The sequence below is a fragment of the Schistocerca gregaria genome, chromosome 4, assembly GCF_023897955.1.
Source record: "Schistocerca gregaria isolate iqSchGreg1 chromosome 4, iqSchGreg1.2, whole genome shotgun sequence".
Lineage (NCBI taxonomy): Eukaryota > Metazoa > Arthropoda > Insecta > Orthoptera > Acrididae > Schistocerca > Schistocerca gregaria.
The window spans coordinates 51,784,984-51,811,442 of record NC_064923.1 but is presented as its reverse complement, the minus strand read 5'-3'; positions in this window follow the sequence as shown (position 1 = coordinate 51,811,442).

The window sequence follows — 26,459 nt, the reverse complement described above, 5'->3', positions numbered from 1 at the left end:
ACGCGGTCTGCACGTCCAGCAGAACGCTGGTCCAACTGAGGCGCCAGGTGGAAATGGCATGGCAAGCCGTTCCACAGGACTACATCCGGCATCTCTACGATCGTCTCCATGGGAGAATAGCAGCCTGCATTGCTGCGAAAGGTGGATATACACTGTACTAGTGCCGACATTGTGCATGCTCTGTTGCCTGTGTCTATGTGCCTGTGGTTCTGTCAGTGTGATCATGTGATGTATGTGACCCCAGGAATGTGTCAATAAAGTTTCCCCTTCCTGGGACAATGAATTCACGGTGTTCTTATTTCAATTTCTAGGAGTGTATTAAGCCCATCTGATACGGTGCGCGCTATAATCGATTATAGTTCGCCGTTCTGGTGCGGGTGGCGCTCCGGTGGTCATTTGCTATTACGTCGCTGACGTGTGTTTGCGGTGGCCGGCGAAAAGCGGGAGGGTGATTGGATATTGCACGGAACGTGAAGTTCGTTCTGCCTGACCTGCAGGTGACTATCGCTAAGGTTGTTGTGCCTCGCAATATAAACAGAGTGGTCTGGGGCGGAGGCTGGCCATGCGGTGGTGATTAATTGGAGTCGGCGTACTTGTTCTGCCTGGCTGTCTGATGTGGAGGTCCGGTGGCGTGCTGCGATACTCTGGCACTGCACCGCCCTATTGAGCCCCTTTGGTGGTTCTATCTACCGTAACTGTTTGAGGTCACGTAGTTCCTGGGCTAGCTGCGAGATCTGGTGAAGCTGTTCTGCAGGCTCCGCGGACGGGTAGCGGTCTCTGGCGGCCGTTGATGGAGACCTGGTGTTATGTTGCGTTGTGGTCACTGGTAAATGTTTGTGTTGACAACACAGATGACTTAGGTTTTCCTGGTGAATATACGCCTTCTGATGCAAGCATCCAGTGTTGATTGGACGTGAAGTGGAATGCCGATGCAATAGGCGCTACGATGTCTGCAGTGAGCAGCCACAGGAAGTATCTTTGACGATTCGCTTAATTACTCAATTTGGTCGCAGAACAAAATTATATTCTTTATTTTACTGGATTTATTAGCTTATAAAATATTTCTGGTTTACTATAAAGTATTGCAGTTGTTTCTGTTTTATTACATTCACAGTCTGAAACAAAGCTCAACTGAGTAAATTTCGGAGTTTGTTCAGGAAAATTTTCTTGTCATTTTGGTATAAAGGAACCGTGGTTAGAATTTGTATGTTACAGCGTCAAATACAATTATGATTCATTCGATGTTTTGCTCCTGATACCTTTGCTTCTGTGAAATTTCATCACAGTGGAGACACGTTAACGTACTGAAACAACCAGCAGGCAGATACAGAGGTTGTCACGTGCTTTTTGTCACTGAAGGAACAATGTAGACTTAGTGTAAATTAGTTTTGGCGTTCTGCACACATGCCAGCTCTTCAGAAGTAACCCTATTCGTATTTCTGTGTATCAGTGTTAACGTACAACTACCACTGCTGGGAGCAACAATCCGAGACTGAACAGAGCAGTAAAGAGTCCTAACCTTGAAGGCGACGAGGAAAGTGTGCGTTACTGTTGATTTGACAGCAGTTACCCTGAGTGAATGTGCCAGCATTGTTTCCTAAGAAGATTCGCAAAGCCTAAATATTTGCACTAATGTGCCGATATTTTTACTGCAATAAAAACATAAATGTGGTAAAGCAATCAAATGAAGTGCAATTGTTTTGTAACTAGCCACCAGATTGTATCTGGTCAAAAGCCTCTCGACACGTGTTAGAGGATATTAATATGAGGTCTGTCCCACCCGCCGTCATGATGTCTGAAATTCTGCTGGGGACGATCTGAGCCGAGGTGTCTGAATGTCTTTGCAGAGATATCAGCCCATTCTTTGTCGAGAGTCTGAACCAGAGAAGGTAGTGGTGTTGGACGATAGCGCTGGAGTGAAATGGACGCTCTCACGCATCCCCAAGGCATTCCGCTGCGTCCAGGTGTTGGCTATGGGCAGGTCAATCCAGTTGAGGAATGTTATCTTCCCACAACCCATTTTTTCACACATGCTGCTTACGACAGAGTACATTGTCATGCCGATACAATTTTTCATCAAAAGAAAGGTTCTTCCACCCTACAAAGTACAGAATGCTATAAAACCTGTCCATATCCTTGCACATTTCTCAAGCTTAATACGTTAACCACATCTGCAAAAACCACTCTCATACCGTAACACCACTGTCTCTGTGGTACAGCGTTCACAGTACACACGAAGGCAGATATTCTCCAAGCATTCGCCGAACCCAGAGGTGACCAACGAACGAGGGCCAACTCATCATTCTATGCAACACTTGCTAGTCAGAACAAAAGCTTTTGGGGAAAAGACCAAAAACGGCAAATCAACAAAATACTAAGTCCAGCATTCTTTGTTAATCACAGTTGAGTGGTATTCAATGCATAAAAGACAACTCCGAGCAACACATTTATTTTCTAAGAAAAAAGTCGTCAATTAGGTGACTTTATAAAAGAAAAAGTTCTGTCCGACATACGTAGTGTGGACTTATCTGAATTTCACAAACGAAGCAGCAAAAAACGTCTGTGAGATTTGTGAAATTGACGCTTAGGTGTCAAGACATCATGAGTGTTAGGTTTGGTATTGCTGCATCCGATCAAGAGAACTCCTTTTAAGTGTTCATAAGTCAGTCTCGTTCGATGTGCTGTCTTACCACACTACATTTGTGAAAATGTTTGCTCACATGTATATATTATTATAAACAGTAATTGACATACGAGTGGCAAATTTTTTCAGTTTCTGAAGCTCGACATCGGTTAATCTGCAGTATAATACAAGTTTTCCTTCTATGTTCTTTTCTTACAACAAGTCATTTGCTTGCAAATCAGTTAGCTGCAACTATAGATCAGCTGGCACATCATCAAGTTTCTGGAACAGAAGAACGTCTCATTTCTGTCAAGATATGAAAACTCTCCAAAACGTGTCTTGTCAAGTCACGAATATTCTCTTTCGGTACAGGTAATTCGATGACTGTAGCACAAAACTCTTTGAAACTGGAGAAATGAGAAAATTTTTCTTCTTGCAGTTGTGCTACAAATAATGTCCGCTGTCTTCGAGCTCCATTGATGATTCTGTAGTGATCATAAACGACGTTTTAATTTCGCTGAAGTTTCAAGTTCAGATCATTCATGTGGGGTGTGATATCGACAAACAACGTTGACATTCAGATAGAATCTGACAGCTATGGATCATATCCATCGTTTTCAGTGAGCAAAACATCAGTTTCGTAGTTTTGGGGCTCGTAAAAACTAAACAGAATTTTACTGCAATTGAGCCACCTCACTGCTGTGTGATAAGGTAAGTCATAGAATTCAAAATCAAATTCTTCAAGAAAAGAATGGAATGACGGTGACTGAGTGCATGTCCCGTAATGAAGTTGCCAGCAGTTATAGACTGGTTTCAATACACACGAAATAACTAAGTCTTTTCCACAAAGTGTTTCATAATTTGTGATGCAGTGTATGAACAGATTGCCCGGATTCGCAAATCTTCCAAATGTGTCCTAATCATTTAACATAGTAAATCTAAGGCACGTAGCAGTCAGCACGTCTTTGCGTGTGTGAAGATCTCCTAGTATTCTAAACATAATGCTTAAATTCAAATTCTATGTCCGTGTCTCGCGTTCTACAAGTTTTATCAAGCACATTCAAGTACCGTCGGCGGGTCGGATCAATTCACGTCGCAGGCAGGATCCTGCCCGCTGGCGATAGTTTGACGACCCCTGGCCCTTCCATTGGACTGCCACAGGCTATTATATAATTTGTCGCTCCAAATTCACTGTTCACTGGCGCTGATCAAGCATCGCTATCATTCACTAGAGAAATGTATGTCGGGTGTGAGTGGGGTATGGTCAAATGGAGGGTACCTCAGGGATCAGTGTTGGGGCCATTCCTGTTCCTTATTTATATAAATGATATTCCCTCTAGTATTACGGGTTATTCTAAAATATTTCTGTCTGCTGACGACACTAGCTTCGTAGTAAAGGATGTTGTGTGCGACACTGGCTCGGTTTCAAATAGTGCAGTTCATGACATAGGTGCATGGCTTGTAGAAAATAAACTAACGCTAAATCACAGTAACACTCAGTTTTTACAGTTTCTAACACACACTTCAACAAAACCCGAAAGTTTAATTTCACAGAATGTGCATACGATCAGTGACAATGAAGAGGTGCTCAGATGGATTGTAAACTGTTGCGGGAAGTCCACATTCAAGGTCTTGTTCAAAGACTGAATGCTGCCATTTTTACTATTCCAACAGTATCTGAAGTAAGTCGTCGTTCGACAAGAGAATTAGTCTGCTTTGCTTATTTTCACTCGCGGATGTCGTATGGTATTGTATTTTTGGCTCAGAAACGGGCAGTTCAGGCAATAAGTGGTATAAGTTCCTGAACCTCTTGGCGACCCCTATTCACTAGTCTGAGTATTTTGACATTGGCCTGTCAGTATATATATTCTTCACTGTCGTTTCTTGTTAACAATATAGGCTTATTCCCAAGAATTAGGAGCTTTCACTCAGTTAATACTCGGCAGAAATCCAGTCTGCATTTGGACAGACTTCCTTAACTCTTGTGCAGAAAGGTGTGCATTTTCAATAAGCTACCACATAGGTCACACCTTCTATTCTGTCGAGGAGTTGTAACTAACCTGTTTCTACGGGTCATTACGTTAAGATTAGGGTCGCCACCGACTCTAACCATACAATTAATCAAAGGTTTGGCGGAGTCGGAAAATAAATTACTTTGATCACAGTCCAAAAACCCATAAAAATGCATACGTCGAGATATCGCTCATAGTGGGTGCGATGTAATTAATAGTATTGCCCGTGAACTGTTCACGAGAATCAAACATTTAAAATAAAATAGAAAATATATCAACACTGTACATAATATCAGCTTCCAGCAAAACACCTGAAAGTAAGACTTAACCTAAAGCATTTGTTTTAAAATAAAAGGGGAAACTAATCACTGAACCTGTGGGTAAGGAAACGCGTTGAATGTGCTCACGGGAAAGCTATGAGGTGAGAGGCTTACGTGCAAAAACGTAACCTCGGAGTACAAGAGAAAATAATGGATAAAATCATTTGTTCCTAATATATGGATGTGAGGCATGCACACAATTCCTGATAACATTGATTTCTAAAACATTAAAGAAAACCATAGGTACATTCTCCGTTATAATCTACACCTAACATCATTGGTGTGAATCATTCATACCACTGCTGCTGCCTGATAACTGATCGCAATAACTCGTGAGATGGTACACGTTTCGCAGTACACCTGGATGCCCACGTGGTTTGTGGAGACGCAATTTGTAGGTATTGTGCCCAAATTGCAGCAATATCATATCACACAATCATGAACAGTCAACATTCCTTAAAACAAACATGAGATCGGACAGATAGTGATGACGCTAGCCCAACAAACTCTAAGGTTCAACCACGTGGTTGGCTCCCCACGGACGAAAGATACATAAAGCAAGGAAAATTTACGACTAGGCAAAGCTATTAACATTTAGAAACATAGAAGCTTCTACAGTCACAGTTACAGGGAAACAGACATTCATACGGAAGTGAGTGCTCACTTCTTATCGACAACTTTGTGTGGCGCTCTTCCGGCGGATCCAAGTCTGCTATAGAAATTTACTAAAAGACAAATCTCCCAAAGTTTTGCATTCATTGTTGCGACAAGGGAAGGGAATCTTTCAGAGTTGAAAAGCGAGACCAAAAGCTAACAGCTCTCCTCTCGCCAAGTAACAACGCGCCACGCGGTCAGTCTACCCCAGCCTTCTTCAACTGGAGCACAGCTGTGGACGTTTTCCGTACCGGCGGCAGACTGCCTCCCTTTTTCATCTCGAGCCTCTTCCACGCTCCGCGTGGCCCGGAAAACCCAAAGATGCCATATGCGCCACCAACCTTTCGCAGGTGGATTTCTCACAAGTAGAGCAAACCTCTTTGCTTACTTGACCACTACGAGTGTTGGCTGTTATGTATAACTGCTGCTGAATCTGTATGACTATCGCAGACTTTCTGCAGCACACTACTGCACCATCTAGCAACGTGACATAACCACATTTATTCAATCACACCACAATGAGCGTTATGAAAAAAGAGAAACAAGGAAAACAAAGAGTAATGGTAGTGAAAGTGGGCTACTGGACTAATGAAAGGTGTCTAACGACCCTTTCAGAGTTCCTTTACAGTTTATGCTGATTGTTCTTGTACTGTTGATTGCGTTTACTTAAACTTATGGCTTGACTTTTTTTGGGGTTCATAAACATTTCATTATGTTTCTTATTACTTTTATGTTGCTACTGGACTAATGAAAGGTGTCTAACGACCCTTTCAGAGTTCCTATACAGTTTATGCTGATTGTTCTTGTATTGTTGATTGCGTTTACTTAAACTTATGGCTTGACTTTTTTTGGGGTTCATAAACATTTCATTATGTTTCTTATTTATTTTATGTTGCAATTTTACGTACTGACACGTTCCATGACCTTGGAGATTTGCTCCTCGGTTTCGTCCTACGAAAATGGACGTGTAAATAAAAATAATAAATAAATGAACTACACTAATATATCGAACTCTTTTTTACTCTCCACTCGGACTATCTGGACTGCTAGTGATTCCTTCCGCTGATTTTATGCAGTTTTTTACAGTCAGTCTCCACTATGCTCGTAGGTTATCCAATAACTAGCCCACTTTTGAGCTCGCGTGACCCACCCGTTCTGCCGATAATGATTCTCCACTGCATTTAGTGCATTTAATGGCCAGTTCCGGGTTACATAAGGCGTCCGGACACTTTCGATCAAACATGTACCAAAATCGCAGAAAGAGATTCCTCAACAACCTCCGCAATTTTGTCGGTGGATTTCGGCTCACCCTGTGTAAGCCAAGAGACGACTTTAGTGCTTGTTTCGGGCCTTGCGTGCCTGTTTCCACAGTTTGAACCCGTTACGCACGTGCAGTTTGCCGAGCCTCTCAAAATAACGGAATGGGGGCTACGAGGTATTTATTAGTATTTAGTCGGTAGAAAATTGCAACTGGAAATGAAGAACGCATAAAAAATTGAAGTGTAAAATAATGAGAGGTGCCGTGTGGCAAGGCGGCGTTAGGTACGCAGAGCAGAAATTACACGGCGGGTCACGAGCAAGTAGCCGTGGAGCAAGTGGCGCTGCAGCCTGCTCCGGTTCCCCCCCCCTGGGCCCGCGGGCGCGCCGGCAGGCAGCAGCTGCTTAATTGGCAATCATGCACGTCCGTACAGAGCGAGCAGTCGCGGGCCGCGCTGTGTGCTGAGTGCAGTTAATTACACGCTGACAAACGGCACGGTGCCAGGAGCCGGCCGCCTGGCTACAGTACCCTCCACCCTGCACTCTCCCTATGATAATAACGCTCCGTGTCCGCCGGCTGCACCCACGCAATCCCGTCGCTTCTCTTATAACTCGCCGTCCAATTAATAACAAGTAAAATGAACTCGGGTACAACTCGCGCTCAACAATTACGTCGTGCAGATTAACTTAGGCAGCATGCATTTCTGAATTTCTTACCGGCAGTACATGTCGCTAGCAGTGATTTAGTGAAACATGGAGCCCCAGGGAGCAACTAATATGTCTGGTTCAACGGCTGCAATTAGGATGTTTAAGAAGTTGTGATGTTACAAAATAAAAGTGATGATATTCAATGGAAAATTTGGAATTTCAGATTTCACTTCCTGTTTTATAAATCACTATTGGCGTAAGAATCATGGACTGAGCATTGTCATAAAATATTGCATTATGAAATGTGAATAGTTTTCTTGCAGTTTCGCGTGGCTGGAAGCAGTCACAGCTAGCGTGCGATTGATTATGAAATTGTATTATCGTCTTTCTAATTACTTCATGATCGTAGGTACGATCATACCCGATTGTGAAGTTATTGTTATGACAAAACAATTTCCTAACGGACCAGAAAGTTCTTAAGGGCGCAAAAACAACTGTAACATCACACAAAAGGGAAATTCAATATTAAAACTGATGCAAGAAGACGATAAAACAGTTTTCTTTTTATCATTGTAACACGCACATTGGACTGCTGATCTTGGTCTCTGTAATCTTAGCAAAATGCGTAATTAAAATGAAAATAATACTGAGGGGATGATAGGAATGAGCACTGCTAAATGATTCAGTTTTCCCAGAACAAATATTTATTATAACTAAAACATATATCGTACATTAAGCTTAGTACTACAATGATGGTAGATTTTATGTCCGTTTCATGTCCATTGAGTGCTCTTTTATATAGCCATTGTCCTCTTTGAGTCGCTCGTGCGTCGTCACGATAAGTTATAACTGTTCTTCTTACACTTCACCCAAATTTCGACGGAACGCGTTTTTATTTATTTAGTTAAAAATTAGATCAGACCGCCTTAAATCTGCGTCCGCCTTACTTAGGAAAAACAGTATAAGTCTCTAGCGCTCAAGGCTTCATTTGTTCTCCAGCGAACAAAATAGTGAAGGATCGCATATATATCAGTATTTTTTTGTTTACATTGCCGCCGAAAGACGACGAATTACATTATTTAGAAAATTCCACTGTCGCTATGCGACGCCTTATTGTTCTTTAATCATTCTTTATAGACAAGTATTTACCTTCTGGCTGAAAGTATAACTATTTGAAGTTTTAATGAAGTCAAAAATAGCGAATATCACAAAGTCTAGGGACACATGAATAATCAAGAAATGTGAAATGAGAATAAAAAAAGTGAAAATCCAGCAGAGACATTAAAAGTTGGCAGGACACAGTTTTCGTTGAACTAAATTTTACCGTTCTATTTCTCTTCCTCTAACCTATCTACCTCTTATATATCTCTTTCACCCCATTCTATCGTCTTATGTCTCTGCTCGATGAGAATAACTCACAAGCTGCAAGAACATAACGAGAAAATTCCCAACTAACAATGGGACTGACATTCAGAAAAGAAAAGTATGTTTACTTTCATATACATAGTCATTATTATTATTATTATTATTATTATTATTATTATTGTTACTATTATTATTATTATTATTATTGATTGTTATAATTATTTTTTATTCTTATAATTATCATTATACTACTGTTATAATATCTATTTTTTTCTTTAACATCAATACAGCATAATAGGCTATATGTCCTTAATGTTAAGTAGAAACTGTAACTCGTTCAACCTGAGTATGCCTGGTTAGGTGTAAGAGAGGGCCTGAAGGCCCTAATCTTGCCAGGTAAAATAAATGCATAAATAAATAAATAAATAAATAATATTTCGAAAAGGCGATGGAAATGAAAGATCATGTTCAATAGAAGTTCAAAGATATGTTCATAGATAAGGCCTGTACGTGGAGTACACAGGGGCTCTAAAGCACAGTGCACTTAGTGTTATGTATGACTTGCTACACTATGGTCAGAAGAGGTAGGCTACAGAGTTGTGTAGCAACTGTCGTCCTAGGAATGCTGGACATGGTCAGAAATGATTAGTGAACAAGTTAGCACAGTAATAGATTTACTTTACTTGTATTTCTCCAAGTGTACAAGAACTAGGTGCAAATAATACACTACTGGCCATTAAAATTGCTACACCACGAAGATGACGTGCTACAGATGCGAAATTTAACCGACAGAAAAAAGATGCTGTGATATGCTAGTTATTAGCTTTTCACAGCATTCACACAAGGCTGGCGCCGGTGGCGACACCTACAACGTACTGACATGAGGAAAGTTTCCCGCCGATTTCTCATACACAAACAGCAGTTCACCGGCGTTGCCTGGTGAAACGTTGTTGTGACGCCTCGTGTAAGGAGGAGAAATGCGTACCATTACGATTCCGACTTTGATAAAGGTCGGATTGTAGCCTATAACGATTGCGGTTTATCGTATCACGACATTACTGCTCTTGTTGGTCGAGATACAATGACTGTTTGCAGACTATGGAATCGGTGGGTTCAGGAGGGTAGTACGGAACGCCGTGCTGGATCGCAACGGCCTTGTATCACTATCAGTCGAGATGAGAGCCATCTTATCCGCAAGGCTGTAACGGAACGTGCAGCCACGTCTCGATCCCTGAGTTTACAGATGGGGACGTTTGCAAGACAATAACCATCTGCAGCAGCATGAAGTATCAGCTCGGAGACCATGGCTACGGTTACCCTTGACGCTGCATCACAGACAGCAGCGCCTGCGATGGTGTACTCAATGACGAACCTGGGTGCACGAATGGCAAAACTTCATGTTTTCGGATGAATACAGGTTCTGTTTACAGCATCATGATGGTCGCATCCGTGTTGGGCGACATCGTGGTGAACGCACATTGGATGCGTGTATTACTCATCGTCATACTGGCGTATCACCCGGCGTGATGGTATGGGGTGCCATTGGCTACACGTCTCGGTCACCTCTTGTTCGCACTGACGGCACTTTGAACAGTGGACGTTACATTTGAGATGTGTTACGACCCGTGGCTCCACCCTTCATTTGATCCCTGAAAAGCCTACATTGCAGCAGGATAATGCACGACCATATGTTGCAGGTCCTGTACGGGCCTTTCTGGATACAGAAAATGTTCGACTGCTGCCCTGGCCAGCACATTCCCCAGATCTCTCACCAATTGAAAACGTCTGGCCAAGGCGGCCGAGCAACTGGCTCGTCACAATACGCCAGTCACTACTCTTGATGAACTGTGGTATCGTGTTGAAACTGCGTGGGCAGCTGTACCTGTACACGCCATCCGAGCTCTGTTTGACTCAATGCCCAGGCGTATGAAGGCGGTTATTACGGCCAGAGGTGGTTGTTCTGGGTACGTATGCATCCAAATTGTGTGAAAATGTAATCACATGTCAGTTCTAGTATAGTATATTTGTCCAATGAATACCCGTTTATCATCTGCATTTCTTCTTGGTGTAGAAATTTTAATGGGCAGCAGTGTACAATAAAGAACTGAGACGAGCTATAACTGTCAACAAAGAGGAGGCTCTCTGCACTAAGTACGAATGATGGTGTCGTAGCGAAGGACTCCAAGCGCAAGTGGGCCGTGTGGCTGCCGCCAACCGTCCTAAATTAGGGCAGCGGAAGGCGCTGGCGGCACCGAGACGCTGGATGTTTGGCTCAGCGGGCATGCACCATTGAATCCGCCAGATACCGGAAACTTGTAATGCCGCAGCTAACGTCGCGAAGCCCAACGGGTTGTGTCGATACGTGATACCACACTTCAAAAACAGTAATTGGTTACCCAAAACTATATTATCCACATGAATTACAGGAAACTTTCACATACAAAGAGCCTTTCAATGAACAAGAAAGTTAACTACTAAATAAAATGAAATGAAACGATCGGTCACCTAGTGCAAGCCTTATTTCTCGACACTTCGGCCACTTGTGCGTGGACGATTATCTCATGATGATGAGGACAATACAAACTCTCTGTCCTTGAGCAAAGAAAATTTCGGGCTTGCCTGGGAATCGAAGCCAGGATTTCAGAATCTAGATTCAGCAATGCTAACCACTAGGTCTCTGAAACAATAATGAACTGAGATGTAGAACGTAACCGGATTAAATAACAACTTACTCAATCGTCTCACAACTGTTGTTCTTTGTCTCTACTCGAATTCTCTCCCTTGAACAGAGTATCCATCAGCAATCATCACCTTACAAAACTGGCACTTCAGAAATTTGCTTCTTACTTACCAGTAAGGGAATAAAGAAAGAATCGCAATTTAGTAATATATCTGAAAACATTATACAATATATTTAATATACGTATACAAGAAACACATGTTACAGGCCCTTGAGGTTGCTTCGTTGCTAAATGGAAGCACAAGGCTTAAGGGATAAAACAAAAAGCTTTTTCTTAATCTCGTAGACGGACCACATCTCCAAGACGATAATAACAATAATTCTACACAGGATGTGTCAGTAAGAGTGTGCTAAAATTTAACAGAACATAAAGGATTCACCAGTGAATAATTTGATGTAGGGAACCTGTGGTCGGAGAATCCATCTTAAGGAGATAATAGGAATTCAGTTACATTACTGTGACGCTAGTTACAGTTAACAGCAAATACCACCATTGACACAATAAACGTACCATTTGTACGGTAGCTTACAAAATGTGCTGAAACTGACGGTCATCAAACTGAGTGCAAGGATGACATCTGCGAACAAGATTTTGACGCACCTTGTTGTATATACCTGGTATGTTTCGAATCACATCACAGGCAGCTATAATTCTGAAAACTAACTTCATCGCCTTATCCACTCGGGTCTCATACGCAAGTGACTTTAGATAACCCTATGGGAAATAATCAGGCGTATTCAGGTCAGGTGATCTCACAGACCATGGCATAGGACCTCCCCTTTCAATCCAGCGACCAGGAAATATAGCAGTGAGATGGTTGCGGACATCCACACTGAAGTGAAGCGGTGCACCGTCGTCTTGTATCCACATCCTCTCACGAACGGCCATTGCCATGTTCTCCAACAACTCAGGTTCTGGCATGTCACAACGTAAATAAGATACAATAGAGCCATCTTATGACCAAGTAAAGTAAACAAAACCTTCATCATGACTTCCTAGAAATCAGGATCGTCGTCGTTGTTTTCTTGTAGGAAATAAAGAATGTATATGTAAATAGACAGCATAGTACGTATAAACTTGTACGAACGTTAGTGTAATAAGTTGGAACACAGTAATGCTAGACAAAGCGGTAGACAAGTTTACTTCCATACTCCTTAAGCTGTCTTCTCCGTTGCCAGGTTCCCTGCCTACATCTACATCTACATACATACTCCGCAATCCACCATACGGTGCGTGTCGGAGGGTACCTCGTACCACAACTAGCATCTTCTCTTCCTATTCCACTCCCAAACAGAACAAGGGAAAAATGATTGCCTACATCCCTCTGTACGAGCCCTAATATCTCTTAGCTTTGTGGTGTTTAAGCGAAATAAAAGTTATCGGCAGTAAAATTGTACTGCAGTCAGCCTCAAATGCTGCTTCGCTAAATTTCCTCAGTAGCGATTCACGAAAAGAACGTCTCCTTTCCTCGAGAGACTCCCACTCGAATTCCTGAAGCATTTCCGTAACACATTCGTGATGATCAAACCTACCAACAACAAATCTAGCAGCCCACTTCTGAATTGCTTCCCTCAATCCGACCCCAAACGCTCGAGCAGCACTCAAGAATAGGTCGTATTAGTGTTTTATAAGCGGTCTCCTTTACAGATGAAGCACATCTTCCCTAAATTCTACCAATGAACGGAAGACGACTATCCGCCTTCCCCACGACTGCCATTATATGGTTGTCCCACTTCATATCGCTCTGCATTGTCACGCCCAAATATTTAATCGACGTGACTGTGTCAACCACTACACTACTACTGAAGTATTCAAACATTACGGGATTCTTTTTCTTATACATCTGCATTAGTTTACATTTATCTATATTTAGAATTAGCTGCCATTCTTTACATCAATCACAGATCCTGTCCACGTCACCTTGTATCCTCCTACAGTCACTCAACGACGACACCTTCACGTACACCACAACATCGTAAGCAAACAGCCGCACATTGCTATCCACCCTATCCAAAAGATCATTTTTTGTTATTGTGTTCTTCAGTCCTGAGACTGGTTTGATGCAGCTCTCCATGCTACTCTATCCTGTGCAACAATATTCATCTCCCAGTACCTACTGCAGCCTACATCCTTCTGAATCTGCGTAGTGTATTCATCTCTTGGTGTCCCTCTACTATTTTTACCCTCCACGCTGCCCTCCAGTACTAAATTGATGATCTCTTGTTGATGTTCATCTTATACCCTCCTTTCAAGACACTGTCCATTCCGTTCAACTGCTCTTCCAAGTCCTTTGCTCTCTCTGACAGAATTACAATGTCATCGGTGAACCTCAAAGTTTTTATTTCTTCTCCATGGATTTTAACACCTACTACGAACTTTTCTTCCGTTTCCTTTACTACTTGCTCAATATACAGATTGAATAACATCGGGGAGAGGCTACAACCCTGTCTCATGAAAGGGAAGCAGTGGTTGGGAAGGGATTCCCAACCACTGCTTCCCTTTCATGTCCCTCGATTCATAACTGCCATCTGCGTTCTGTACAAATTGTAAATAGCCTTTCGCTCCCTGTATTTTACCCCTGACACCTTCAGAATTTGAAAGAGAGTATTCCAATCAACATTGTCAAAAGCTTTCTCTAAGTCTACAAATGCTAAAAACTTAGGTTTGCCTTTCCTTAATCTTTCTTCTAAGATAAGTCAGGATTGCCTCACGTGTTCCAACATTTCTACGGAATCAAAACTAATCTTCGCCGAGGTCGGTTTCTACCAGTTTTTCCATTCGTCGGTAAAGAATTCGCGTTAGTATTTTGCAGCCGTAACTTAATAAACTGATAATTCGGTAATTTTAACATCTGTCAACACCTGCTTTCTTTGGGATTGAAATTATTATACTCTTCTTGAAGAGTGAGGGAATTTCACCTGTCTCATACATCTTGCTCACCAGATGGAAGAGTCTTGTCAGGACTGGCTCTCCCAAGGCTATCAATAGTTCTAATGGAATGTTGTCTACGCCCGGGGTCTTGTTTCGACTGATGTCTTTCAGTGCTCTGTCAAACACTTCACGCAATATCATATCTCACACTTCATCTTCATCTACCTCATCTTCCATTGCCATAATACTGTCCTCAAGAACATCCCCCCTGTATGGACCCTCTTAATACTTCTTCCATCTTTCTGTTTTCCCTCCTTTTCTTAGAACTGGGTTTCCATGTGAGCTCTTGATATTCATGCAAATCGTTCTCTTATCTCCAAAGGTCCTTTTAATTTTCCTTTAGGCAGTATCTATCTTACCCCCATGAGATAAGCCCCTACATCCTTACATTTGTCCTCTAGCCATCCCTGCTTAGCCATTTCGCACTTCCTGTAGATCTCATTTTTGAGAAGATTGTATTCCCTTTTGCCTGCTTCACTTGCTGCATTTTTGTATTTTCTTCTTTCATCAATTAAATTCAGTATCTCTTCTATTACCAAACGGTTTTGTACTAGCCCTAGTCTTTTTATCTACTTGATTCTCTGCTGCCTTCACTACTTCATCCCTCAAAGCTATCCATTCTTCTTCTACTCTATTTCCCTCCCCCATTCCTGTCAATTTTTCCCTTATGCTCTCCCTGAAACTCTGTACAACCTCTGGTTCTTTCAGTTTTTCCAGGTCCCATTTCCTTAAATTCCCACATTTTTGCAGTTTCTTCAGTTTTAATCTACAGTTCATAACGAATAGATTGTGGTCAGAGTCCACATCTGTCCCCGGAAATGTCTTACAACTTAAAATCTGGTTCCTAAATCTCTGTCTTACCATTGTATAATTTATCTGAAGCCTTTTAGTATCTCCAGGGTTCTTCCATGTATACAACCTTCTTTCATGATTCTTGAACTAAGTGTTAGCTATGATTAAGTTATGCTCTGTGCAAGATTATACCAGGCGGCTTCCTCTTTCATTCCTTAGACCGAATCCATATTCACCTTCTACTTTTCCTTCTCTTCCTTTTCTTACTGTCGAATTCCAGTCATCCATGACTATTAAATTTTCGTCTCCCTTCACTATCTGAATTATTTCTTTTATCTCATCATACATTTCATCAACTTCTTCATCATCTGTAGAGTTAGTTGGCATGTAAACTTGTGCTACTGTAGTAGGCACGGGCTTTATTCATTATTAAGCCTACTCATGCATTAGCACAATTTGATTTTGTATTTATAGCCCCGTAATCTCCTGACCAAAAGTCTTGTTCCGCCTGCCACCGAACGTCGCTAATTCGGAGTATATCTAACTTTAATATATCATTTTACCTTTTCAAATTTTCTAACCTACCTGCCCGATTCAGGGATCTGAGATTCCACGCTCCGATCCGTAGAATGACATTTTCCTTTCTCTTGATAAAGATGTCCTCTTGAGTAGTTCTCGAACGGTGATCCGAATGGGGGACTATTTTATGTCCGGAATATTTTTTACAAGAGGACGCCATCATCATTTAACCATACAGTAAAGCTGCATGCCCTCGGGAAAAAAATATGGGTGTAGTTCCCCCTTGCTTTCAGCCGTTCGCACTACCAGCAGAGCAAGGCCGTTTTGGTTAGTGTTACACGGCCAAATCAGTGAAACGTACAGACTGTTGCCCCTGCAACTACTGAAAAGGCTGCTGCCCCTCTTCAGGAACCACACGTTTGCCTGGCATCTCAACAGATACCCCTCCGTTGTGGTTGCACCTACGGTACGGCTGTCTGTATTGTTGAGGCACGCAAGCCTCCCTACTAACGGCAAAGTCCATGGTTCATGGGTGGGGGGGGGGGGGGAGGGGAACAACTCATTTATGTAGATAGAAAACAACAGCGGACCTACCACACTTCCCTGGGGCACTCCAGATGATACCCTCATCTCCGATGAACACTCACCATCGAGGAAAACGTACTGGGTTCTATTATTTAAGAAGTCTTCCAGCCACTCATATATTTGGGAACCAATCCCATATGCGCGTACCTTAGTTAGGAGTCTGCAGTGGGGCACCGAGTCAAACGCTTTCCGGAAGTCAAGGAATATGGCATTCGTCTGATACCCTTCATCCATGGTTCGCAAGATATCATGTGAAAAAAGGGCGAGTTGCGTTTCGCAGGAGCGATGCTTTCTAAAGCCTTGCTGATGCATGGACAGCAACTTCTCTGTCTCAAGGAAATTCATTATATTCGAACTGAGACTATGTTCTAGAATCCTGCAACAAACCCATGTTAAGGATGTTTGTCTGTAATTTTGAGGATCCGTCCTTCTACCCTTCTTATATACAGGCGCCACCTGCGCTTTTTTCCAGTCATTCAGGACTTTACGCTGGGCAAGAGATACACGATAAAAGCAAGCTAAGTAAGGAGCCAATGTAGTAGAGTACTCTCTGTAAAACCGGATTGGAATCCCATCAAGACCTGGATATTTTTTATTTCAACCCATTCATCTGCTTCACATTCCCAGGGATGTCTATCACTATGTCTCCCATACGGGAATCTGTACGAGACTCAAACGGCGGTATGTTTGTACTATCCTCCTGCGTGAAAGATAATGCTAAATTCAAAATTTCGCCTTTCGTTTTGCTGTCTTCCGTTGCCAGGCCAGACTGATCAGTGAGTGACTAGATGGAAGCCTTCAACCAGCTTACCGATTTTACGTAAGACCGGAATTTTCTTGGATTTTCAGCAAGACCTTTTGCTAAGGTATGACGGTGGTAGTTGTAAGATTCGTGCATCGCTCTTTTTACAGCAGCACGAATCTCTACTAAATTTTGCCTGTCCTCATTCGCCCGATCTTTCTTGTACCGCGAGTGCAACTGTCTTTGCTTCCTGAGCATTCTCCGAATTCTTCTGTTAAACCACGGGGGTCTTTTCCGTCCGTAACCCACTTTTTCGGCACATACTTCTCCAATGCGTGATTTACAATGTGTTTAAAATTTTCCCATAATTCTTCCACGTCCGTCTTACCGGAAGTAAATGAAGTCGATTCATTTACTAAGTTTGATGCTAACAACTTTTTATCTGCTCTTTCTAGTAAGAATACTCTCCTAGCCCTCTTGACCGACTTTTTAACTTTCGTAACCCTGGTCGTTTTCGGATAATGTGTTCCAAAGTAATTCACTCGACGGCTTCTCTATACCACCTGTAATTAACCCATAGACATCCCAGCCTATACTAGGTAGCTTGAAGTTGCCTCTGACTAATATAACATGATCCGGCTACTTCTGCGATACAGAGTGTAGACTCCCTTTGAATGATTCTAGAACTGTCACGGTGGAACCTGGTGGCCGGTAATAACAACCAACAATTAACGTTATTTCTCCTGGCCCTGTTAAACGTGTCCAGATAACTTCACAATCACACTCTACTTCGAACTCAGTAGACACAATATTTTTGTCAACTGCAATCAAGACACACCTCCTACGGTGTCTAATCTGTCTTTCCGATACACGTTCCAACCCTCACTAAATATTTCAGACTTTCCTATCTCAGGGTTCAGCCAGGTCTCAGTCCAGAAAATAATTTGCACGCCACACGCTTCCAGGAGGGTAGTAAATTCAGGAACTTTATTCAGAACACTCTGAAATTTTACTTCTGATATCTTGATAGCTGAAGTGTCTTTACACTGAGCGCGACCTGATTTCCCTGCCTGCACGTCGACTGAGGAGTGTTCATCAGGACACCTCGTACTACTGCCTAGCCTGAAAAAACCCCATGTGCACGCCACAAATAATCTGCTACCCGAGTAGACGCTTCCTTCGTGTAGTGCACCCCTGACCTATCCAGGGGCGTCCTACAATTCCCCACCCAACAGCGCAAGTCTAGAAATCTGCAGCCAAGACAGTCACAGAGTCAACGAACCCTCTGATTGAGACCCTCCACTCGGCTCCAAACCAAAGGACCCCGATCCACTCTGGGAACGATGCTGCAAAGAGAGAGGTCTGCTTGCACCCCGCATGCGAGGCCAGCGGTCTTCACCAAATCCGCCAACCGCCTGTACGAACTGAGGATCGCCTCAGAACCCAAGCGACAGGCATTATTTGTGCCGACGTGAGCAACTACTTGCAGACGACTGCACCCTGTCCGCTCGATGGCTCCAGGCAAGGCCGCCTCCTCATCTTGGATGAGGGCCCCCGGCAGAAAAACCGAGTGCACGTTGGAATTCTTTCCAGCCCTGTACGCTATTTCCCCTGAAGGGCTCCATCACCCGCTAACGTTGGAGCTCCCACTAACTAGCAAGCCTTTGCCCCCGTGTGCCTGTTCGGGCCCTGCTGAAGGAGCGGCCTCCTGCCCACTGACAGGATGAACGGGCGAGGCCAGCTTCCACATTGATCCTCCCTCTCGAACGACGCGAACGCGTTGCAGTCCGTCACTCACCTTGAGGTGAGGGCGGCCCCAACGCGCCGGGTACACTAGAAGGTGCCTCGGCGGCTGAGTCATCCGACGCAGCAAGCGACACCTGGGGTGCCTCAAGAAACGTGCAAGACCTTCCGCCGTCGCTGCACCTCGAGGCAGTAGCCTGAAGGCGGCTGACCGTGGCCAACAGCACGCTCAGCTGCTCGAGAACCGCGGCCACTTCCTCCTGCGCCCGCACACAGCACGCACACACCCTATCCAACCTACTGCTAATATCTGGACGTATAGAGTTGCGACAAATAAAACAGCAATATGTGACTTCACATTTGAGTCACCTGCACCAGATTGAGCTGCGATATATGAACAATTACTTACGAACCAAGCAATCAAATGATCACCACTACGTCGTTATTCAGATATTAAAATGCGATCCTGCCCTTGTCTTAGTACAAATGACAACCGCCTATGCGATGTTACACTCTACCGTTATTAAAATTTGATACTACCCCTTTCTAATTCGAGAATACGCAAAGATCCGAAAAATTTCACCACGCAAGCCCACAAACACACAAAGTAATTTGAATTAAACCTGCGGAACTAATACGAGAAAATAATACGACTAGTTTCTGCTACTGCTGTTCGCGCACGTTACTCTGCAAGCACAGATGAAACGGCACTGGCCTTTGTCTGCTGCCAACTGACTCTACGAATTAAACAGAAAGAACTGGCAGTCCAAAACAAACAACAGACTAATGACTCCGCGAATTTATACTTTACAGCTATCTATAAGCAAATTACTCAGCAGAACATTCTCTATGTCCTGTTACGTTTTTGACCGCTCTTACGGAAACACCCTGGAGAAACAACTATGGATCGATAAAAAAACCTAAAAAGGACGAAGGTAGAAACCGGTCGCAAATTGTACTTCGCAACTAAAAGATACCTTGTATAGGAGCATTTGAGGTGCGCGTATCTCTCTGTTTCGCTCGTTTATTACCCGATGAGAGTGGAGTGGAGATGCCAATAACACAGTCGCGAAAGGTATTTGCTTTCTCCGTTCCAACAGGTGCATTTCTGTAGTAACTGAGCGTCGTAAGTTTCGTCTACAACAACCTCAAGGATAGGCAGGCCATAACGGACTTATGAATTTCGCATTGCATCATTGACCTCGAAGGCCGTCTGGTTTCACGGTAAGTGACCCTTTCCTGCTTGTTTCTAAAAGATTCCGTCCAACAACTTCTACTGTACTGCGACGCTGCAGAGCCACAACAGTGAATGCAGAGGCAAGGGCGGGGAACGACACTGACTATCGACTGCAGGTTTTTCGTGCATCCTGTGGAGGGAACACTGAACGTGTGTGAAATGTGAACGAGAACTCTGAGCCTGAACGTAAATGCAAAAAGTACCCCAATGCTGCATTTACAGGCACGTAAAACCCGATGGGTCATTTCAAATTAAAAAAAAAAATTGTGCCTTAAGATTACGCCAAGTTTCTATGTCAATTCATGTGGAAGGTATTATATTATGAAATCTGGCGAACCTTTTCCAAACACGCTTCAATGTAGTCACTTTTTTGCTAGTCGATGCCTTTGGAGTAAAATTAATTTAATTACCATCCTTTCGTTACTTTTCTGTCATTGCAGGTTTCAAAAGTAAGGACTACGAGCTACTACACAAAATAATACAGCCGCATTAATGAACGAGCTACGGCGTCTAAGCTTCCGTTAAGATGCCTATACAGATACGTTCGTCAATGCAACTTCCTATTCTAATGTCCTCCACAGACTGCAAGAGGTATCAGGTCTGGTAAACTGATAATTCTCCAAGTAAAATGACATATAAGTGCGCCGTGTAATCTCTAAGGTAGTGGCATGGTGCGCCATCTTGTTGAATATTAAGTCTGAATGACGTATGGAACTGAATTTGAAACATATCGAAGTATTCCTGACTCTTAGACCTCTTAGCGATAAACAGACATGAACTTTTCGAATAATGTAATGTAGACGGACATATCAGTGATCATAAGGCTATGACAGCAACTATGACTACTGGTTTTGTAACGAATCTTAAGAAAGGTAGGAATTTATTTTAGCTTAGCCAGAGTGCCAGGATACAAATTGCAGAGTATCTGACTAACCAAAATCAAAAAAAAACACCTATTGGTTAAGACCAGTCGTAGGCGTTACTTACGATGAACACGGAAATACCGAGCCATGTGAAAAATCTGTGGAAAACACCGAGCGTTCGTCATCGAGAGTGAATGTGAACAAATAGAGTTTAATACACTCCTGGAAATTGAAATAAGAACACCGTGAATTCATTGTTCCAGGAAGGGGAAACTTTATTGACACATTCCTGGGGTCACATACATCACATGATCACACTGACAGAACCACAGGCACATAGACACAGGCAACAGAGCATGCACAATGTCGGCACTAGTACAGTGTATATCCACCTTTCGCAGCAATGCAGGCTGCTATTCTCTCATGGAGACGATCGTAGAGATGCTGGATGTAGTCCTGTGGAACGGCTTGCCATGCCATTTCCACCTTTCGCCTCAGTTGGATCAGCGTTCGTGCTGGACGTGCAGACCGCGTGAGACGACGCTTCATCCAGTCCCAAACATGCTCAATGGGGGACAGATCCGGACAATCTTGCTGGCCAGGGTAGTTGACTTACACCTTCTAGAGTACGTTGGGTGGCACGGAATATATGCGGACGTGCGTTGTCCTGTTGGAACAGCAAGTTCCCTTGCCGGTCTAGGAATGGTAGAACGATGGGTACGATGACGGTTTGGATGTACCGTGCACTATTCAGTGTCCCCTCGACGATCACCAGAGGTGTACAGCCAGTGTAGGAGATCGCTCCCCACACCATGATGCCGGGTGTTGGCCCTGTGTGCCTCGGTCGTATGCAGTCCTGATTGTGGCGCTCACCTGCACGGCGCCAAACACGCATACGACCATCATTGGCACCAAGGCAGAAGCGACTCTCATCGCTGAAGACGACACGTCTCCATTCGTCCCTCCATTCACGCCTGTCGCGACACCACTGGAGGCGGGCTGCACGATGTTGGGGCGTGAGCGGAAGACGGCCTAACGGTGTGCGGGACCGTAGCCAGCTTCATGGAGACGGTTGCCGATACCCCAGGAGCAACAGTGTCCCTAATTTGCTGGGAAGTGGCGGTGCGGTCCCCTACGGCACTGCGTAGGATCCTACGGCCTTGGCGTGCATCCGTGCGTCGCTGCGGTCCGGTCCCAGATCGACGGGCACGTGCACCTTTCGCCGACCACTGGCGACAACATCGATGTACTGTGGAGACCTCACACCCCACGTGTTGAGCAATTCGGCGGTACGTCCATCCGGCCTCCCGCATGCCCACTATACGCCCTCGCTCAAAGTCCGTCAACTGCACATACGGTTCAAGACTGCGATGGAGCTCCGTATGCCACGGCAAACTGGCTGACAATGACGGCGGCGGTGCACAAATGCTACGCAGCTAGCGCCATTCGACGGCCAACACCGCGGTTCCTGGTGTGTTTCGCTGTGCCGTGCGTGTGATCATTGCTTGTACAGCCCTCTCGCAGAGTCCGGAGCAAGTATGGTGGGTCTGACACACGGTGTCAATGTGTTCTTTTTTCCATTTCCAGGAGTATATTTCGCAGCTGCGCTTGCAGTTAACTAGATATTATTTTCAGTGCTATGTTAATGTGTTCTCTTATTTTTGCTCTTCAAATTGTGCTTTTATGTGTTATCGTGTGAAATATTGTGACAATAATGGCGTGTGAAAAACGTAACACTAGGCTCCAAAGTAAATTGTGAAATAATAGTGACGACGAACGTCGCTTATCAGCACCACTGTGTAGTGAATTAACAGACATTCGAAGTAGTAATTTGGTAATTGTGCATACGGAAATGGAGCGGGCGGCAAAGAATGGTGTAGACAATGAAACAAGTAGTGAACAGGGAACAATTATCGATCGATCAGTCGGCAACAGCTCGCCTCAGGAATCCGAAATGACAGAACACAATATTGCAAATACTGTAGACTTAGAGCACTTGCCCGCGAAAGGCAAAGGTCCCGAGTTCGAGGCTTGGTCGGGCACATAGTTTTAATCTGCCAGGAAGTTTCACTGTAGACTTAGGTTATGGGTCCTCACCGTTTTCTCAAATGAGTCAAGACACATTTTCTGCCTGTCAAAATGTAAATGTTGCCGGTGAAAATGCACTGCCAAAAAGCATAGAAAAACAGATTCCAGACACTAATACATTATTATTGTAATTAATGCAACAAATGGAACATAATCAGAAACAAATTGGGCAAAATCTTCAAAAGTTAGACATAATGGAACATAATCAGAGACAAACACAGCGAAAGCTTCAAAAGTTAGACACAATGGAACAAAATCTGAGACAAACACAGCAAAAGCTTCAAACGTTAAACACAATGGAACAAAAGCTTCAAAAGTTAGACACCACACTTGAACAAACGCATGAAGATTTAACTAATGAGTTACATAACATCGAATCGAAATGTCAAAAAGTCTGTAACGACGTAAAAACACAAATTTGTGAGCATTTCCAACCTATTTTTTCGCGGCATGAAAATGCATTACAGAATCACGAAGCAGCCATAAAAGAACTGCCAACTATTGTTCATGAAAATCATGAGATCTTGCAAGCTAAAATTGACTCAGTTGCATCTACCGATTCGGTTACGCAACTTGCAAAAACTCAAGAAAACTTAAAGGACACAGTAGATACTCTGAAAATTGGTTCAGAAAGACACACAGAGGAAATAATTTTACTATCGGATAAAGTAGCCGAACGAATCTACAAAGGTAGATGATGATCTGAATGACACAAAACCTGTAGCCTTCACTGACACTGAAGAGTATGAACTAATTAGAAAATTCAAACAGAATCAAAATCAAATCAACACACAGTACAAAAGAGAAATGCGGGAAGTACGAGATCAGTTGGCTCAAGTAATACAAGAATTACATATTTCAGAGGACACTCGCGCCCCAGTACGGGAAGTGGGACATAGCAATACAGAACAACCACAAAATAATAACACAGGGCATTTCGGAAATCAAGAAAGAAATTGGCAAGGTACACTGAATTTTGAGATGGAACCGCCGAAACGATATAACAATGACCGACATGCGACTCGCCGACATGATGATTTTGACTATAAGCTGTTCATTACTACACGTAAATTCAAAACATTTAAGAATTCTGGCAACTAAATTCATCCACAAGCGTGGCTTCATCAATTCTCTCATTGTTTTCCTCCCGACTGGTCATTAGAACACAGATTAGAATTTATGTGTGGCTACTTGAAGGATGAACCAGCTGTAAGAATGCGACCTGTCATTCACGATTGCCACAGTGAAGGAGAATTTTATCATGCCTTCCTCTTAGCATATTGGTCTCAAGCTACACAAGACCGAGTAAAACATGGCATCATAATGATGAAACATTTCGAACAATCTGAATTTTTCAGTCTTGTGAAATATTTTGAAAACATGTAGCACAAGAATCAGTACCTGTCAAACCCATACAGCCCCTCAGAACTCATCCGCATTTGCTTAATCAAATTACCGGAACATTTACGGCATATTATTTTGGCAGGACGTTGCAAAGACTACATTCAAGCTTTTCGTGGGCTCTTACAAGAATTAGAAATTGACACTGACAATCGCGGAACGCGAAAACAGGAACACAACAATTACAGGTTACATCCGTCGCAATTCCGCGATGAAAGAAATAATAACTGGACACGACAAGGCTATTCTCACAAATCAAATCGTGACCAAAACAGACACCACAAGTATGACAACCGTTGGCAGAGTAGTAAGAATTACAGGGAAAAATCACCTCTCCGCGGTAGTGACTATCACAGAGACAATCAGAGAAACAAACAATATGGGAACCAAAATAATTATTATCAAGGGAGACAGAATAACTTTAGACACAACGGTCCAGCGCGCAGTTACGATTCAAAGAGAAATTCTCCACAACGTGACCGACAAGAAAGAAACTATGGAATCTACCGACATGACGACAGACGAAATGATCGTAACGACAGACCTGAATTGCAGCAGAACTGGCGGGATTCAAACAGAGCAGGGCCCTCTCGACAAGGTGAATTTGTAGAAGTTAGGTCTCCAAATCCCAATGACGACGCGCGCCAACAAAGACACAATAGGCAATGACTCATACCGCTGGCAGCCACGAAACGTACTTCTGAAACTGACGACGCATCTGCCGTAGCTAGTAATTACGTAAAAATGGAAGACATTACGGACATCTTACTCCAGGAACACAACGTAAAACATAAAAACATTGCATATCCTGTGATTCACATTACAGTGAATGACGTAAAATTTACGGCATTACTTGACTCTGGCAGTCCCATTTCAGTCATTAGTGAAACAGCCTTTAGCAAATGCAACAAATCGAACGATTGCCCCACACTTCCGTTACGTAAGATTAAATTACAAGGTGCATTCTTTGGGAAAAGTGCAGATGTACGCCAGCAAACCAACTTAGAATTCTCTTGTCAAAGCCACAGATTCTCTATAAACTTTCTTATTGTTCCATTGTTGTCGACGGAAATTATATTGGGAGTAGACTTTTTCAATGAATACAAAGCAATCTTAAACTTTCACGATGCTGAAATAAGTTTAGAGAAAGAAGGTAAGTCAATTTTTTGAAATTTGAAGATTGGCTCTCAAACCATGACGAGGAAATTAATCGGCTTTACCTTCTGTTAGACAACAGTTCGGAATTTCCTACGGAACTAGACACTAACAATCACTCTGCAAGTACTGACAGGGATGAGATCGACGGCATATTTGAAACTAATGAGTTAATTCAGAATAAAATTCAAACAATTGAGAATTGTAATGACACTGATAGGCAGGACCTTTTTGAGGTTTTACAAGCACATTCCACAGTTTTTACTCAAAAAACAGGAACAATCGAGGGATTTCAGTACCAATTTCGTGTTCGTGAGCATACTAAATTTTGTGTTAGACCATACGTAATTCCAGCACATTATAGCGACCGTGTTAGAACAGAAATACAATCTATGCTTGACGAGGGCATTATTGAGCCTGCAGTAAGCTCATACAACAATCAATTACATGTTGTTGAGAAGAAAAATGGATCGATCAGGCTTGTCTTAGATTCGAGACAAATCAATACTATCATTATTCCTGAAACAGACAGGCCGCAAACGTTGGAAGAACTTCTTCAAAAATTTAATGGTGTAAAAGTGTTGTCTTCCATTGTTCTCAGATCCAGCTTTTATCAGATCGAACTTCATCCAGAATGTAGAAAATACACAGCTTTCCTTTGTTTCGGCGTTTGTTATCAGTTTCGGAAACTTCCTTTTGGTTTGAACATTTCTTCGGCAGCATTCATTCGCGGGCTAAATTCCATATTACCTGAACACTTAAAACGTCACATCACCTTATATG